We start from the raw sequence: 18,039 nt of genomic DNA on the forward strand, positions 1-18,039 counted from the left end.
TTCCGTGAACACAGACAGCAATACAAAGACTTTCTTCCCATTTATACCGATGGGTCAAAATCATCTAATAATGTCTCTTTTGCTGTTGTCTTACCAGATAGAGTCATTTCTTTTGCACTTCATTCCTTTTGTTCAATTTTTACGGCAGAAATAACTGCGGTTTTATATGCATTAGAAGAAATCTCTGAGAGACCGGGAAAAAAGTTTATTATTTATACCGACTCTCTTAGTGTGTTACAATCCCTAAAATCATTTTATCTTCATCGTCATAATCATCCTTTGGTTTTCCAAGTTATAGATATTTTTAACAAACTGACTTCTCGAGATTTTATTATTTTATTCTGTTGGGTACCCTCTCATGTAGGAATTCTGGGCAATGAGGAGGCAGACAAGGCTGCTAAATTGGCAAGTATTCCAGCAGTCACATCTATTCCTGTAAGCGATTTAAATAAGCACACTAAAAGGCTTCTTTATTCCAAATGGCAAGCTCAGTGGGATTTGGAAACTAACAATAAATTACATGCTATTAAACCTCATGTACAACCGTGGTCTTCATTACCCAATCGGAAAGCAGACACAGTATTAACCCGTTTACGTATTGGGCATACGAGATTCACCCATCGCCACTTGTTACTAGGTGAACAACCACCTCTATGTTCCCAGTGTGACTGTCAAATGTCTGTCCAACATATATTGTCGGAATGTCCAAATTTCAATGCTCAACGTTTGCACTTCTTTCAAAATACGAACACTCCATTACCCTTCTTACTTGGTAAGACACCACATGTTCAAATTTTTGCATTTTTGAAATCAATAGGTTTTTATCCACATATCTAAGTTTTCTCCATCTTTCTTAAAAAAATTTCACATTGTTTTTATAGCTGAAATTATATATTTTAAGCCAGAAAAACACAGTTTGGCGCAGCATAGCCAACATTATGGCTCTTGTGCCAATAAAATCAAGAAAATCAAATCATGAGTGAAACGTGTATGTCCTATACGGAGACGGGTCAACTTAACATCCATCTCACGTATAGGATGAACGGGCCAAGAAACAATGTTCGTTTCAACAGAATGTAATTTATTTCTGACCTGCAGATCCCATGAATTTTGCCAAATAGAAAAAAAGTGATAATTTATAGACCTTTTGATATCACAAAAGGGAAGTCTTATATCTAAAAAGCTCGTTGCAGATTTTGCTGTCAAATCTGCTTTCTCATTCCCGAAGATGCCGACATGACTCGGAACCCAACAGAAATTTATTTCAAAGCCATCATTTTTCAAAAGTCGCAAAGTAAATAAAATTTTAATCGCAACCGGATGCATCCGATTGTGATGGTGTGAAAGTGTCTCCAAAGCACTCATGCTATCGGAATAAATAATAAATTGACGCTCAGAGGACGATCTAATTTTCTGGAGGGCACAGAAAATTGCTACCAACTCAGCAGTAAAGACGGAGCAGCAATTATGAAGACGGTGGCTCAGTGTATCGGATGGAAATATGACTCCACAACCGACATGACCATCTGATTTTGAGCCATCCGTGAAAATTGGGTTAAAAGTAGAATACCAATAGCGATGATATAAAAATATCTGTTGGAGAACAATAGTAGCTGTTGAGGATTTATCGAATCCAAGAAAAGGATTCAAATAAGAAAATTGCGGGATATCCCAGGGTGGGAAACTAAGGAAATCCACAGCTCTAACACGAATATCGTTAAGGTCCGAGTCATGAAGGAGTATTTTGGTTCTCTCAAAAAAGGGTAGCTTGTTCGAAGGACGGGCATTATACAGTCGGCGAAGACCAACTGGCAATGACAATTGGCCTAAAGGATAATTGAGGACAGATTTTGTTCTAAAATAAAATATGGCAGACAATTTCTTACGCCTTAAACATAGAGGTAGCTGATGACATATGACGTATAAGCTTACAACCGGAGAAGTACGGAATGCCCCTGAACAGATACGCAGAGCAGAATGGTGAATGGTATCCAGTCGCCTCAAAACTGATGGGCAGGCGGAACCATACACCATACAACCATAGTCAATTCGGGAAAGAATTACTGCTTGGTAAATACGGATTAAGGAGGTTCGATCGGCACCCCAAGATGTTTTCGAAAGCACTTTTAAAATGTTCAATGATTTCTCACACTTCTTCCGTAAATATAAGATATGCGGCAGGAAGGTGAGCTTCCGATCAAGAATCACTCCTAAAAACCGTACTTCGTTCACCACAGGGATTTGAGTATTTCGAATATGTATATTCGGATCAAGGTGTAGCTTTCTTTTCCGGCAAAAGTGGACACATCGGCTCTTCTCCGGAGAGATGGTGTGCCCATTATTCTCGCACCAGTCTAGCAATTTATCCACTGCAGTTTGCAAATGTTTTTCTATTATATTCATATCACTACCTTGACACGAGATCTGCAGATCATCAACATAAAGACTGGCATGCACAGATGAAGGTAAAATTGTTAAAATCTGACTAAGATGGATGATGAAAAGCGTGACACTGAGGACACTTCCTTGGGGAACTCCCTCAGCTTGAATAAAATGATTTGAATAAAAGTTTCCTAAACGAACGCGAAATGTGCGATGAGATAAAAAGTTCTTTAAAAATATGGGAAGATTACCCCTAAAACCAAAGTTATAAAGTGTTGAAAGTATGCCAAAGCGCCAAGCACGGTCATAGGCTTTTTCTATATCGAAAAATATGGAGACAAGGTGGTTCCTCTTAACGAATGCGTTGCGGATCTGGGTTTCCAGTAAAATGAGGTTGTCAAAGGTAGAGCGACCTCTACGGAAACCACTTTGCAACGGGGGAATGCATCCTTGTTTCTCCAATTCGTATACTAGCCGAGCATTGACCATTCGCTCAAATGTTTTGCAAAGGCAACTCGTTAACGCAATCGGTCTGTAGTTCAGAGGATTGGAAGATTCTTTGCCAGGTTTTAAGATAGGTATCACAATAGCTTCCCGCCATTGTGACGGGTACTTCTGCTCATTCCAGATTCTGTTAAATAGCAGCAACAGGTTAGAAAGGGAAGTAGTATTCAAATGGCGGAGCATATTATAAGTAATCCCATCTGGTCCTGGACTGGTATCATGGGCTTGAGATAATGCTGTTTCTACCTCAAACATCTTAAACTCACAGTTATAAGAATAGGTATTTCTGTCATTAAAATGCAAGGGCAACCGTTCCGCGGGATTCTTAATTGTCTGGAAGTTAGGACCATAAGAATCTATTGCGGATACTTGTGCAAATGCTTTGCCAAGGATATTGGCTACCTCTAAAGGGGCAGAATGCATCATATTTCCAATATTTAAAATAGGAAGGGATGATTCATTATAAATCCCACTAGCAGCCTTTACCTTTTTCCACAAGATCTTACTAGATGTACAAGATGTTATAGAAGAAACAAATGATATCCATGAATTCCTCTGACTTTGACGACGAATGCGTCGTGCTAGTGCTTTGGCTCTTTTAAAAGCAACAAGATTTTCTGTTGTTGGGTACCTTCTGAACTTATTCCAAAATTTTTTCTGTTGTTTGAGACTGTCACGGCAGGCTTCATTCCACCATGGTCTTCTAAATTTTCGCAGACGTGGGGATGATTTTGGTATTGTGTTATTAGCGGCATTCATTATGGTGCTAACTACTTGCAATACTGCTTCCGAGATGTCTGATGTATTGACCATTGTCTCTGTGATATCTGCCAGTTGCGAGAAAGTAGCCCAGTCTGCCCGCTGGAACAGGAAACGCGGAGGACAAATAGTCACACTACCGCTATCAGCATGGGAGACGATAACAGGAAAATGGTCGCTATTATATAAATCTTTGCTAACAGCGAAGGTTAGTGATGGCAGAAGTTCAGGAGAACAAATGGCCAAGTCAAGACTGTGGAAGGTACGTGTGGGTTCATGAAAGTATGTCAATTCGTCGTTATTGAGCAGACAGAGGCAGTTGTTAGAAATAAACTCCTCAATCTGCCGCCCACGAGAATTTGTAGTACAAGAACCCCACAAAGTACTATGTCCGTTAAAGTCACCTAGCAATATAAAAGGCTTAGGAAGCTGGTCCACTAAGTTGTCCAGATCTTGCTGACAGATAGCATCATGTGGCGGTAAGTAAATACAACAGACTGTGACTAACTTCCGTACATGAACTTGTACAGCCACAGCCTGTATAGAAGTTTGTAAATTGAGAGGTGAACTTGGATAGAGATTTGAAGTAAAGATACAAACACCTCCGGAATTGTGAGATCCTGTGTCTGCATCTTTCCGTACACAGTTGTAGCCACGTAGTTTTATGGGAATGTTTGGTGTCAAGAAAGTTTCCTGAACACCTAAGCAGACAGGATGAAATTTGTTAAAAATGGACTTTATATCATTTAATTTGGACCGAATGCCGCGACAATTCCAGGAAAGAAAGGTACCCATTAAGAAGTTCTTGTTGCAAGGGAAGAATTAAGGACATTGCTAGTAGGTTGCGAGGGATCGCACCTCATTTTAAGTTCTTCATCATCCTCCTCAGATGGATGAAGTGAGATAAGTTCGGAACTCTTAGATGTTCCACCAAAAATAGACGTTAAGTCCTTATGGACGACACCCTGATTTGCTAGTCCCAGGGCGACAGATGTACGTAGCGTTGATTTTTTAAATTTCGTATTTAAATCTTTTGCAGATAGGCCTCGTTTTGATAGCTTCAGCTTGAGGGATTTATTGGATTTGGATTTTGTTTTTTGTGTTTCTGTTTGACGGGGTTCAGGAGTACTGGTTGTAGAGTTTTCTGTTTCAGAATCTGAATTTTTATGGTTGGGTTTTGTTTTTGGTTTGCTTTTTGTGCAGTTGTTGCATGAACAGTTTTCGCAGAATGGTTTCTGTACAGCAGCAGCATAACTTATGCCAGGTTTAGGGGTTTGGACCAAAACCTTTCGCCTGGCCTCAGGATAGGATAAGTTTTCTTTTACTTTAATTGCTACTATCTTTTTTTCTAATTGCCAGCGTTCACAAGTTCGGGAGAAAGATGTATGATTGCCTTCGCAGTTTACGCACTTTTCTGGTGCGCAACACTGCTGGCTGTCATGTCCCTTTTCTGCACAGCGGGCGCAAGTGAGGGTCCCGCGGCAGTTAGCTTTTGAATGCCCAAAGCGCTGGCATTGAAAACATCGCAAAGGGTTTGGAATATATGGCCGTACTGGTAATTTTATATAACCAGCATATAAAAATTCAGGTAATTTCGGACTATGAAAAGTAATGATGTAGTGTTTGGTGGGAAGGAGTTGTCCATTCCTGCGAATATTAATTTGGCGTACATTTGTCACTGCTTGCGGTTTCAGTTCCATTGTTATTTCCTCTAGCGGGACGTTAAAAAGCTCTCCACATGTAATTACACCTTTTGAATAGTTAAGTGACATGTGGGAGCTAACAGTGACGGGTATAGTTGCCAGAAATTTTAATTTTATGATTTGCTGGGCTTGCTTTTTGGAGCAAACTTCAACCAGCAAGTCACCAGAGTGCATTTTACGGATTGCTTTAACTTCACCAACAACTGCTGTAATTGCTTTTTGTACCAAAAATGGTGAAACGTTATTAAAGGATTCTTGTTTTTCCGAGACTCTTTTTATGACAAAATATGTATCAAATGCTTGAGGAGATGTAAAATATATTTGTTTCTGATGCCCACTGAAGGGAGATTTCCGGGAGGAGCCCATACGATATTGAATAAGATTCAGGTCCAACGGCACCGCCCACCACGGAGCCCAACAAGGGAAGGCAGCCACCGGCTCTGGCCATTCCCAGCCTCGGCGCTTACCTTGGTGCTAGCCGGAACCTATACGCTCGGAGTTACCCCCGGGGACAGTGACCACCCTTAACGCCAAGCCCAAGGAGTAACCCCTTCGCTTGATCCCAAGCAGACTAGCCACTCAGGTGACTAGCTACCAGCCGATTGATGCATAGGGGACCACAATGCACCACCCGTCTTTCTAATGGGTTGCCACGCACGGCCAACACGTGGGGTTTTTGGCTGTCCATGAGAAGCAAGAAGCAAACAGATCGGCGACAGCTTCTCATGGAGAGCTCCCTCGCCTGCCGTCGAGGGATGGAAGGATCAAGTAAATAGCAGAAGGCGTAGAGGAGAATAAACCATAAAGGGAGTATAGATCCCTGGGTACCTCGGGATTGGGACACCCGTACTCACCTAAAGAAAGTGAGCCCCTGAGGGGAACAGGTTCAGGAGATGCAAAAGAGAGGTTTCGTCTAAATGGCGAAGCATACTGTAGGTAATCCCGTCGACACCTGGGCTAGTATCTCGAGTACGAGAAAGAGCGTTCCTTAATTCCACTATCTTAAAGTTATTGTTATAAGAGAGGACCATGCGGGTTCTAAACTTCAAAGGCACTTGTTCAGCTTGTCTCTTAATCGCACGAAAAGTCGGATTATTAGGAACAGAGCTTGAAACATCAGCGAAGGTTTCTCCAATAACATTTGCAATATCAAGTGGCGAGGAATATGAAGCCGTTTCTGTATTTAAGATGGGGAAAGCGAATTCTTTATAAATTCCGTTTGCCGCTTTAACTTTCCTCCACAACTGTGCACTAGATGTATTGGAAGTGATGGTAGATATAAAACTTTGCCAAGATTCTTTTTGACTGCGGCGCCGAATTCGACGAGCATTTGCTCTTGCTCTTTTAAATGCAACAAGATTTTCCGAGGTAGGATACCTGCGGAAAATACCCCAATATTTTCTTTGTTCCTTATAAGCATTACGACATTCATCATTCCACCATGGTTTGCGAAATTTGCGTGGAAGAGGGGTACGCTTTGGAATTGAAGCATCAGCGGCCTTAATAATGCAATCAGTGACATTTTGGACAGCCTCACTAATATCGGCAGATGAAATCATTTCTTCTGTAATCAATGCTAACTTAGTAAAGGTAGCCCAATCTGCTTTTTGGAAAATGTATGTTGGTGGGCTTTGCATCAAATTACTATTATCATCATGAGAGATGACAAGAGGAAAATGATCACTATTATGTAAATCGCTTTCAACTGCCAAATTCAATAATGGGAAAATTGCCGGAGAGCAAATAGCGAGGTCAAGGGAATGGAAAGTACGAGTGGGTTCATGAAAGTATGTCTTTTCGTTGTTATTGAGCAGACAGAGACAGTTATCAGAAATGAATTGTTCTATCTGTCGCCCACGGGAGTTAGTGCTATCCGAACCCCACAAAGTACTATGCCCGTTAAAATCACCAAGCAAAATGAGGGGAGTTGGAAGCTGATCAACCAAAGTATTCAAATCGTCCTGCGAAATAACCCCATTTGGAGGCAAGTAAAGGCAACAGACCGTGACCAAGGATTTGACATGAATCTGCACAGCCACAGCTTGCAAGTTAGTGCGTAGATTAAGGATAGTACTGGGATAAAAGTTGGAGGTTAAAATGCACACTCCACCAGAGAATGATGCACCAGTTTCGTTATCCTTCCTTGCACAATTATAACCTCTTAATTTGAAGTGAATATCTGGTTTCAAAAATGTCTCTTGAAGAGCTACGCAAACAGGATTTGATTTATTAATGTGAGCTTTGATGTCAGTTAGCTTTGTCCGAATGCCGCGACAATTCTACGAGAGAAAGGTACCCATTAAGAGAGTTTTTTAGCGTGGGAATTATAAAGGGCGTTAGTTTGAGTTGGCGTTATTTCGCAACTCATTTCAAGGTCATCCTCCTCTTCGTCGGATGGATGGAGAGCAATTGAATCAGGACTTTTGGACAATCCTCCAAAAATAGTAGGTAAATCCTTTTGGACTGTCCCCGTAGTTGCAAGTCCCAGAGCAACCGAATTTCGAATATTGGATTTTTTCAATTTTGATTTAAATTTTTCCGAAATCATTTCTTGTGAAAGGCCGTGTTTCGAAAGCTTTAATTTAAGAGCACGTGGAGGCTTTGGTTTTGGTTTACGTTTCGGTGGGTGAGTGAGTGAGTGAATGTGGGGTTTATTGGCGCAAAAACCATTTTTGATCATACTGCGCCAAACATATGGTGTAATTGAAATAAAGGATACGATATATAAAAGTGATAATTTAAAATCCTATATATAAGCAAATACAAGATTGATTCTATGATAAAATTTTAAAAATGTTCAGGAATATAAGATGCATGGTACAAATATTAAAAAACATCATAAAAGTCAACAAGAAACAGAAAAAGTTCACTTGACAAATGTCAATGTATCATAATGTAGTAAATTCTGGACTAAATATCAGCTTTTTTTCCTTCTTCGCTTTTTCATAAACTTCGATTTAAGAGCAGGATAAAATTTTGAATTAGCAACTGTTCGACTGGTAGACGGCTGCCGTCGATGGTGATCATCTATAAAATCTTCGTCTATAGATTCTTCTGGATCATAATCAATATAATCCTCAGATTCTGCTGAATCTTGAACATCAGGAAGCAAATTATCTGTCAACATTGATTCTGACACCTAGTTATAAGAAGCTGTCGATTGCATTGTTTCTTGTACGTTAGTTTTATGTGTGGCTCTAAGATGTGTATGAAAATCTACGTTGTTAGAATTTGCTGAATTTCCATTAGAATGAATACTGGTATCCTGTTGGGCTTTTTTCTTCTTCGGAGGTCGTGTTAAGTTGCATATTTTATCATCAGTTAGTGTTGAAACAGATTTTTTAAGTGATACATAAGTAACATCTGAATCTGTCTGTGTAAATTTTTCTACAGTGTCAATAGGTTTCTTTTGTTGAACTATTTTTGCAAAGGATGGAACAGCTGTTGGCAGACACAATTTACGTGCTTCCGCGTAGGATATATTCTTCTGTGCTTTCAGTTTCTGAATTTCTTTTTCGTGTTTCCAAGTCGGACAGTATTTTGAGCTGGATTCATGAGGCTGTGCACAATTCGCACACTTAGGCTCTAGTTGACAATCAGTAATAGAATGTCCAACTGATTCACATCTAGCGCACACCATATTTCCTCGACAGGCAGTCCTCAAATGCCCAAACCGTTGGCACTTGTAGCATCGAATTGGATTAGGTATGAAAGGGCGGACACGACAATGCAAGTATCCAGCCTTAATTGATTTCGGTAGCTGAGTTTTATTGAACGTCAAAATTATGTGAATAGTAGGCTGAAACTCTGTACCTTTTCTTACAGTAATGCGGCGAACATGAATTACGCCTTGATCAGAGAAACCCTCAAGGATATCAGAATTGGATGTATTCAACAAGTCAGGTTCAGATATTACTCCACGAACAGAGTTCAAACTTTTATGAGGAGTAACAGAGATGGGAATATCAAGCAGCGTTTTTGCGTTGAGAAATGATTTTGTTTGAGATGATGACAAAGTTTCTATAAGGAAATCTCCAGATTTTAGCTTTTTAACAGATTTTGGTTCTCCTCCAATACCAGTAATAGCTTTATGTATAGCGAAAGGAGAAAACGAAAACAAATTTCTAGATTTATCCGTTGTAGTCAAAATTAAATATCTTACAAATTTGCTTAAACAATCAATATTATAACTCTCCAATTCCATAACTTCCACACCAGAAAAATTTGCAAAAGATCCCATGCAAAGAAACAAGTGTAATTCGGACCCCGACGGCACTGCCCACCATGGAGCCCAAAAAGGGAAGGCAGTTACTGGCTCTGGAACTCCCAGCCTCAGCACTTACCTTGGTGCTAGCCGAGGCCTATACGCTCAGAGTCACCTCCAGGAACGTTGACCACCCTTAACGCCAAGCCCCAGAGAATGACCCTTTCGCTTGATCCCTAGCAGACTAACCCAATGGTTAGAATACCAGCCGAATTGATGCACCGGGGACCAACAGTACACCACCCGTCTAACGGGTCGCCACGCACGGCCAACACGTGGGGTTTTTGGCTGTCCATGAAAAGCAGGAAGCAAACAGAGCGGCGACAGCTTCTCATGGAGAGCTCCCTCACTTGCCGTCGAGGGAAGGAAAATATATAGCAGACAGCAGCAGATTTAGGGGAGAATAAATATAAAGGGAGTGAAGAACCCTGGGTACCTCGGGATTGGGACACCCGTACTTACCTATAGTAGGTGAGCCCCTGAGGGGTTACGTTTCGGTGGATCGTGAGATTCAGGAGCACTGTTTGTGGAAGGTTCTGTATCAGATTCGGATGTTTTTGCGGGAGGAACTTTTTCAGCAACAATCTGCACACAATTTTTACATGAACAGTTTTTACAATATGATTTTTTAACAGCTGATGCATAGCTGACCCCAGGGGAAGGTGTCTGTGCCTCGATTCTTCTTTTCGCTTCTGGATAAGAAATTTGTTCTTTTGTTTTCAAAGTTATAATTTCTTTTTCCAACCTCCAACGTGGACATGATCTGGAAAAGGAAGTATGTTCGCCATCACAATTGACGCACTTTTCAGATGAGGTGCACTGCTGGCTATCATGTCCTTTCTCTGCACAACGGGCGCAAGTAAGTGTCCCGCGGCAGGCGATCTTAGAGTGCCCAAAACGTTGGCATTGAAAGTATCTCAGAGGGTTAGGTATAAAAGGACGCACTTTCAATCTCAGATATCCTATTTTAACTACTTCTGGCAAAGTAGGCATTTGGAAGGTAAGAACGAGGTGCTTTGTAGGGAGGAGTTGTCCATCCCGCCGAATTGAGATACGGCGTACATGTATCACTCCTTCAGGTTTTAGGTCATTTGTAATTTCTTCAATTGATGTATGAAATAACTCCCCACATGTAATAACACCTTTAGAAGAATTAAGAGATGTATGCGCGCTTACAGAAATGGGAATTGTAGCCAATGCTTTCAGTTTGAGAATTTGATTAGATTGTTTTCGAGAATTAACTTCCACCAGCAAATCTCCCGAACGAAGTTTGCGAATGGCAGAAACTTCCCCAAGTGTTCCAGAAACGGCTTTTTCTACAAGGAACGGAGAGACCGTGTGAAATGTCTCCTTATTCTCAGAAAGTCTTTTGATGACAAAAAAATGGTCGTAATATTTTTCAGTATTTTTCCGTGTCGTTTGTTGATTTAAGTTTTTAGGCCCCATACGATATGATAAATGATTCGGGTCCGACGGCACCGCCCACCACGGAGCCCAACAAGGGAAGGCAATTACCGGCTCTGGTTATTATCAGCCTCGGCATCCACCCTAGTGCTAATCGGTACCTATACGCTGGGAGCTACCCCCGGGGACAGTGACCACCCTTAACGCCAAGCCCAAGGAGTAGCCCCTTCGCTTGATCCCTAGCAGACTAGCCACTGAGGTGACTAGGTACCAGCCGATTGATACACCGGGGACCACAGTGCACCACCCGTCTTTCAAATGGGTCGCCACGCACGGCAAACACGTGGGGTTTTGGCTGTCCATGAGAAGCAAGAAGCAAACAGAGCGGCGACCGCTTCTCATGGAGAGCTCCCTCGCTTACCGTCGAGGGAAGGAAAAACAGCAGAAAGCAGAAGGCGTAGGGGAGTTTGAACATGAAAGGAGTAAAGATCCCTAGGTACCTCGGGATTGGGACACCCGTACTCACCTATAGTAGGTGAGCCCCTGAGGGGAAACATCGGAGTGGATTAGGGATGTAAGGCCTGACAGGTAATCGTATGTAACCTGCATATACATTTTCGAGTAATTTTGGCGATTTGAATGTTAAAACATGATGTTTAGTCTCAAGGAGTTCACCATCACGTCTAATAGAAATACGACGGACGTGTATAACTCCTTGCGATTTCATCTCTGATGTTATTTCCTCAAGAGGTACATTCAGTAATTCACCGCATGTAATTACTCCTTTACAGGTATTCATCGACTGGTGAGGACTTACACTAATAGCTATTGTAGCAAAGGCTTTCAGTTTTTGAATATTCAGGGATTGTTTACGAGAATTTACTTCTACCAATAAATCTCCAGAACGCATCTTCTTAATGGATGATACTTCACCGATTGTTGCTGAAATAGCTTTTTGGACAAGGAAAGGAGACACTGTTGCGAAAGTTTCATTTTTCTCCGAAATGCGTTTAATGACAAAAAAGGAATCAAAATGATGAGAAGAAATAAATGTAGTTGGAACAGAATTACGCCCACTAAAGGGACCCTTCTTGGGAGGAGCCATACGATATTGACAGTGATTCGGGCCCGACGGCACCGCCCACCACGGAGCCCAACAAGGGAAGGCAGCCACCGGCTCTGGCCATTCCCAGCCTCGGCGCTTACCTTGGTGCTAGCCGGAACCTATACGCTCGGAGTTACCCCCGGGGACAGTGACCACCCTTAACGCCAAGCCCAAGGAGTAACCCCTTCGCTTGATCCCTAGCAGACTAGCCACTCAGGTGACTAACTACCAGCCGATTGATGTACAGGGGACCACAGTACACCACCCGTCTTTCAAATGGGTCGCCACGCACGGCCAACACGTGGGACATTGGCTGTCCATGAGAAGCAAGAAGCAAACAGAGCGGCGACAGCTTCTCATGGAGAGCTCCCTCGCTTGCCGTCGAGGGAAGGAAATACATAGCAGACAGCAGAAGGCGGAGAGGAGAGCGAACTGAAAGGGAGTAAAGATCCCTGGGTACCTCGGGATTGGGACACCCGTACTCACCTATAGTAGGTGAGCCCCTGAGGTTATGAAAATTGTTTAAGATGTACTTAATGTCAGGAACTTTGGACCGAATGCCGCGACAATTCCAAGAAAGGAAGGTACCCATTAAGAAATAGAATTTGGCGGAGAACGATTACAGGCATTAGTTGGTTGGTTGGTTGGTTGGTCTGTTGGTTGGTTGGTTGGTTGGTGTTTGTTTTATTGGCACAAGAGCCAGTGTAGGCTATACTGCGCCAGACGTATGGTTAATAAAAGTTTTTTATAATGCAACCTAAAAAAATGACTTTAATAGGAATAAAAGATGCATTAAAAGCCGACGTTAGAGTTAAAACGAAAAGGTGGAAAGTTGAACAAATTTAAAATTATGAAGTTTAAATGGAATTATAAAAACCAATTGCCCTAATAAATTTAAAAAAGGTTTTTGTGAGGATTCTCTCACAACAGTGATGGCATGTCTAGTGATTAGGAGTTAAAATACCATAAACGATGAGAATTAAAATCAGGACATTCAATAAAAATATGACGAATCGTTAAAAGCACTTGGCATCTCGAACAGAGAGGAGCTTGATCACCAAATAAAAGATATTTGTGAGTAATACGAGTATGACCAATGCGGAGTCTAGTCAATTTGACCTCGAGCTCACGCACTGGATGAGAGGGCCAGGATGTAATTGTTGGTTTTATGCTACGCAATTTATTATTTATCTTCCGATTCCATGATTGTTGCCATAACAAATAAATATGTCTTGAATAAAGGTTCTTTGCGTCGGAGAAGGGTATTTCATGCTGCATAAATAAAGTTGCTGTTTTAGCAGCGTTATCCGCCAGCTCATTTCCGATTATTCCGACATGACTTGGGACCCAGCAGAATAATAATTCATAGTCTCTATTCTTTAGAGTCCTCAAAAGATCCAAGATTTCCAAGGCAATGGGATGAGGCCGACTTTGAAAATAGGAAAGAGTTTCTAGGGAACTCATGCTGTCAGTATAAACACAAAATTTGCGTTCAGAACTTGGAGAAATTTTCTGTAAGCCATAGAAAATTGCTAATAATTCGGCAGACAAAACAGAGAGGCATGTATGTAGACTGTAGCCGAATGTTTGTGTTTCAAACACAATACCACACCCAACATGATCATCTGACCTAGAACCATCTGTAAAAATAGGTATATAGGATGAAAACTGACAGCGATGAGAACCGAAAAGTGTTTTAAAAACCACAGGGGCCGTTGTAGACTTTTCGAACCCACAGAATGGGTTTAAGAAGAAAAATTCAGGAATATACCAAGGTGGAAATGAAAATAAATCAAATGACTGAATACCTATATCACTTAGTTCAGAATCAGCGAGAAGCAATTTTACTCGTTCACAAAAAGGAAGAATGTTAGATGGACGGGCTGCGTAAAATCTCCGAAGCCGAGCGGGAAACTTCATAGAAACCAAGGGATGTTTTCGAATGGATAATGACCGGAGGTAATACTGGACATATATTTTTTTGGCGCCTCAAATTTAGCGGCAGTTGGTAACATACATTGTAAAGACTTTCAACTGGTGAGGTTCTGAAAGCTCCTGAGCAGATTCTCAGGGCGGTGTGGTGTATAGTATCTAGTCTACGCAAAACGGAGGACCGTGCAGAACCATATACCATACATCCATAATCAATACGGGATAAAATAACTGCTTCATAAATTCGAAGCAACCATGTACGGTCTGCTCCCCAAGAGGTTTTAGAAAGTACTTTTAGAATGTTCATTGATCTGTCACACTTCTTCCGCAGATATAAAACATGCTGAAGGAAAGTGTTCTTAAGATCAAACACTACTCCTAGAAACATTATTTCACCAACCACAGGGATTGAGGTATCCTTAATATTAATTAAAGGGTCCAAATGAATTTCACGCTTCCGACAAAAGTGAACGCATTTACTTTTTTCAGCGGAAATCTTATGTCCGTTTTCCTCACACCAATCTATTATCTTATTAACTGCAACTTGTAGCTGACGCTCTATTAGGTGCATATTGCAACCTTGACAGGAGATCTGAAGATCATCCACATACAGGGTGCCCTCGACAGATGGTGGTAAAATGTTAAGAATTTGACTAAAATGAATTATAAAGAGCGTTATGCTAAGGACGCTTCCCTGTGGAACCCCCTCAGCTTGAATAAAAGAATCTGAATAACAATTGCCAATTCGAACACGAAATTTTCGCAAAGATAAAAAGTTTTTTAAGAAAATAGGTAAATTTCCCTTAAAACCAAAATTGAAAAGAGTTAAGAATGCCAAAGCGCCAGGTACGGTCGTAAGCCTTTTCAACATCAAAGAAAATAGAGACCCGATAATTTCGGCGTACAAATGCGTTGCGTATTTGGGTCTCGAGTAAGACGATATTATCTTATGTTGAACGTCCTTTTCGAAAACCACTCTGCAACTGTGGAATGCATTCTTTCCTCTCCAGTTCAAATACAAGACGGGCATTTACCATTCGCTCAAGCGTCTTGCACAGACAACTTGTGAGCGCAATTGGTCTATAATGCAGAGGGTTAGACGAATCTTTCCCGGGTTTGAGGATTGGTATCACAATAGCTTCGTGCCATTGCGAAGGGAACCTATGTTCAATCCATATACGATTGAATAGACGCAGCAGATTAGAGAGAGAGAAGGTAGATAAATGGCGAAGCATATTGTATGTATTTCCATCCGGTCCGGCGCTAGTATCATGTACTTTAGATAAGGCCAATAGCAGTTCATGCATGCTGAAATCGGAATTGTAAGAAAGAGATCTTCGGGTGGAAAAACGTAAATTCTTCCGTTCCGCTCGATTCTTAGTCGCCACGAATGCGGGCTGGTATGAATCAGCAGCGAAAACTTGTGCGAATGCTTCTGCGAGAGTATTAGCAACGTCTAATGAAGAGGAAACCGTACCACTTCCTATCTTCAATACAAGGAAAGAAAAATTTTTATAGATTCCGTTTGCAGCCTTCACCTTCTTCCAAAGCAATTTGCTAGAAATAGAGGATGTAATTGACGAGATGAAGCGAATCCATGATTCCCTTTGACACTGTCGGCGAATCCGCCGTGCATTGGCTCTGGCACATTTAAAAGCAATAAGATTCTCTGTTGAAGGGTACCTTCGAAAAATGTTCCATCTTTTCTTTTGTTCTTTGTGGCTGTCACGGCAAGCCTCATTCCACCACGGGCGACGAAATTTTCGTAAACGTGGGGATTGGTTGGTTGATTCATTTTTTTGGCACAAAAGCCAAAACTGGCCATGCTGCGCCACGCAAATGGTAAAAATTAAATTCAATGATATTAAAAAGCCATTCAAATTAGGTAAAAGTATGATCTTAAAATTGAACCAAATATATTAAAACGACACTTTAAAAATTTAAACTACAATTCTATTAATATCCGACAAATGTTTTAAAAATTGTAAATGAAACCTAAATAAAATTGAACAGACCAATGGTTTGTAAAAATTTAAAAATATTAGGGTGAGGTCTGCCACCCACTATCTCACGGATGTCTACGGAAACTGAATTAAAAAACTGTAATCGTTGATTATTAAAAACAGGACAATCAATTAGAATGTGATGTACACTTAAAATTGTATGGCATGTCGAGCATGTTGGACATGGTTCTCCAAATAAAAGGTGTTTATGGCTGAAGCGTGTATGACCAATGCGGAGTCGAGTTAATTTAACATCGAGCCCACGCATTGGATTGGTAGGCCAGAAACGAATCCTTGGCTCGATCGAATGCAGCTTGTTGGAAGTTGCCATAACATGCAGACATGGCGTGCAAAAAACGTCTTTGCATCGCTATGTGGAAGTTCTCGGTGAAGAAGAGAGCTTGCCACTTTTGCTGCAGCATCAGCCTTCTCATTTCCCGGTATTCCGACATGACTCGGAACCCAGCAAAACAAGATTTTAAAGTCTCTGTTTTCGAGGGTGCGAAGAAAAATCAATATGTCTAAAGCAACTGGATGTATTCGATAACTAAAATTGGAAAGAGACTCCAGAGCACTCATACTGTCGGTATAAATACAGAAATTGCGAGAACAGGAAGTCGAAATCACTTGAAGGGCACATATTATTGCGACTAATTCGGCAGTCAGAACTGAGAATGACGTGGGTAGAGAGTAGTTATGAGTCTCGGTAGGCAATACAACTCCGGTGCCAACATGTCCATTTGATTTTGATCCGTCAGTGAAGACCTCTGTATATGAATAATACTGACAGCGATGATAGTTAAAAAGTTGCTGAAAAATAATTGGTGCGGTTGTGGATTTATCAAATCCTGAAAATGGATTCAAAAATGAAAACTTTGGAATATCCCAAGGCGGGAAAGAAAAGCAATTAAAAGTCTGAATTGCAACATCATGAAGTCCCGCATCCTGAAGTAGAATTTTAATTCTCTCACTAAAGGGAAGGATGTGAGAGGGCCGTGCGTCATAAAGTTTCCGAAGACCAACTGGAAGGGACAAATGGCTAACAGGGTGTTTCGGTATCGACTGCACTCTGAAATAATATTGTGCCGTTAATTTCCGTCGGCGCAAATCTAAAGGCATTTGATTGCAGATAGCATACAGGCTTTCCACAGGTGATGTGCGGAAAGCACCAGAGCAAATTCTAAGGGCAGAATGATGTACTGTATCAAGTCGGCGCAAAATAGAAGGGCGTGCAGAACCATAGACCATGCAACCGTAATCTATACGGGATAAAATAACGGCTTGGTATATTCGAAGTAGGGATGGGCGATCGGCACCCCAAGATGTATTTGACAGCACTTTTAAGATGTTAAGAGATTTTTCACACTTCTTCCGTAGATGTAGAATATGCGGAAGGAAAGTAAGCTTTCTATCAAAAATTACACCTAAAAATCGAACGTCATTTTCAACGGGGATAGTAATTCCCCGAATATTAATTATAGGGTCTGGATGCATGTTTCGTTTCCGGCAGAAATGTACGCAACGACTCTTTTCTGGAGAGAGAGTGTGCCCATTTCTTTCACACCAAGAAACTAGTTTGTTGACTGCATTCTGCAATTGCCGCTCAATCAAGTGCATATTACAGCCTTGAGCAGAGATCTGCAAATCGTCGACGTATAGTGTCCCTTGAACAGATGGAGGAAGTTGGCATAAAATTTCGCTAAAGTGAGTGATAAAAAGTGTTACACTGAGGACACTTCCCTGTGGAACTCCCTCAGTTTGGATAAAAGAATCAGAATAAAAATTACCAACACGTACACGAAAAATTCGAGTAGTCAAAAAGTTTTGAATAAAAATAGGGAGATTCCCTCTAAAGTCCAAATTAAAAAGTGTATGAAGAATACCGTAACGCCACGTACGATCGTAAGCCTTTTCGATGTCGAAAAAGATGGAAACAAGATGATTCCTGCGAACAAAGGCATTACGAATTTGCGTTTCCAGATG

This window comes from Argiope bruennichi, chromosome 8 (genome assembly GCF_947563725.1).
Source record: "Argiope bruennichi chromosome 8, qqArgBrue1.1, whole genome shotgun sequence".
NCBI lineage: Eukaryota > Metazoa > Arthropoda > Arachnida > Araneae > Araneidae > Argiope > Argiope bruennichi.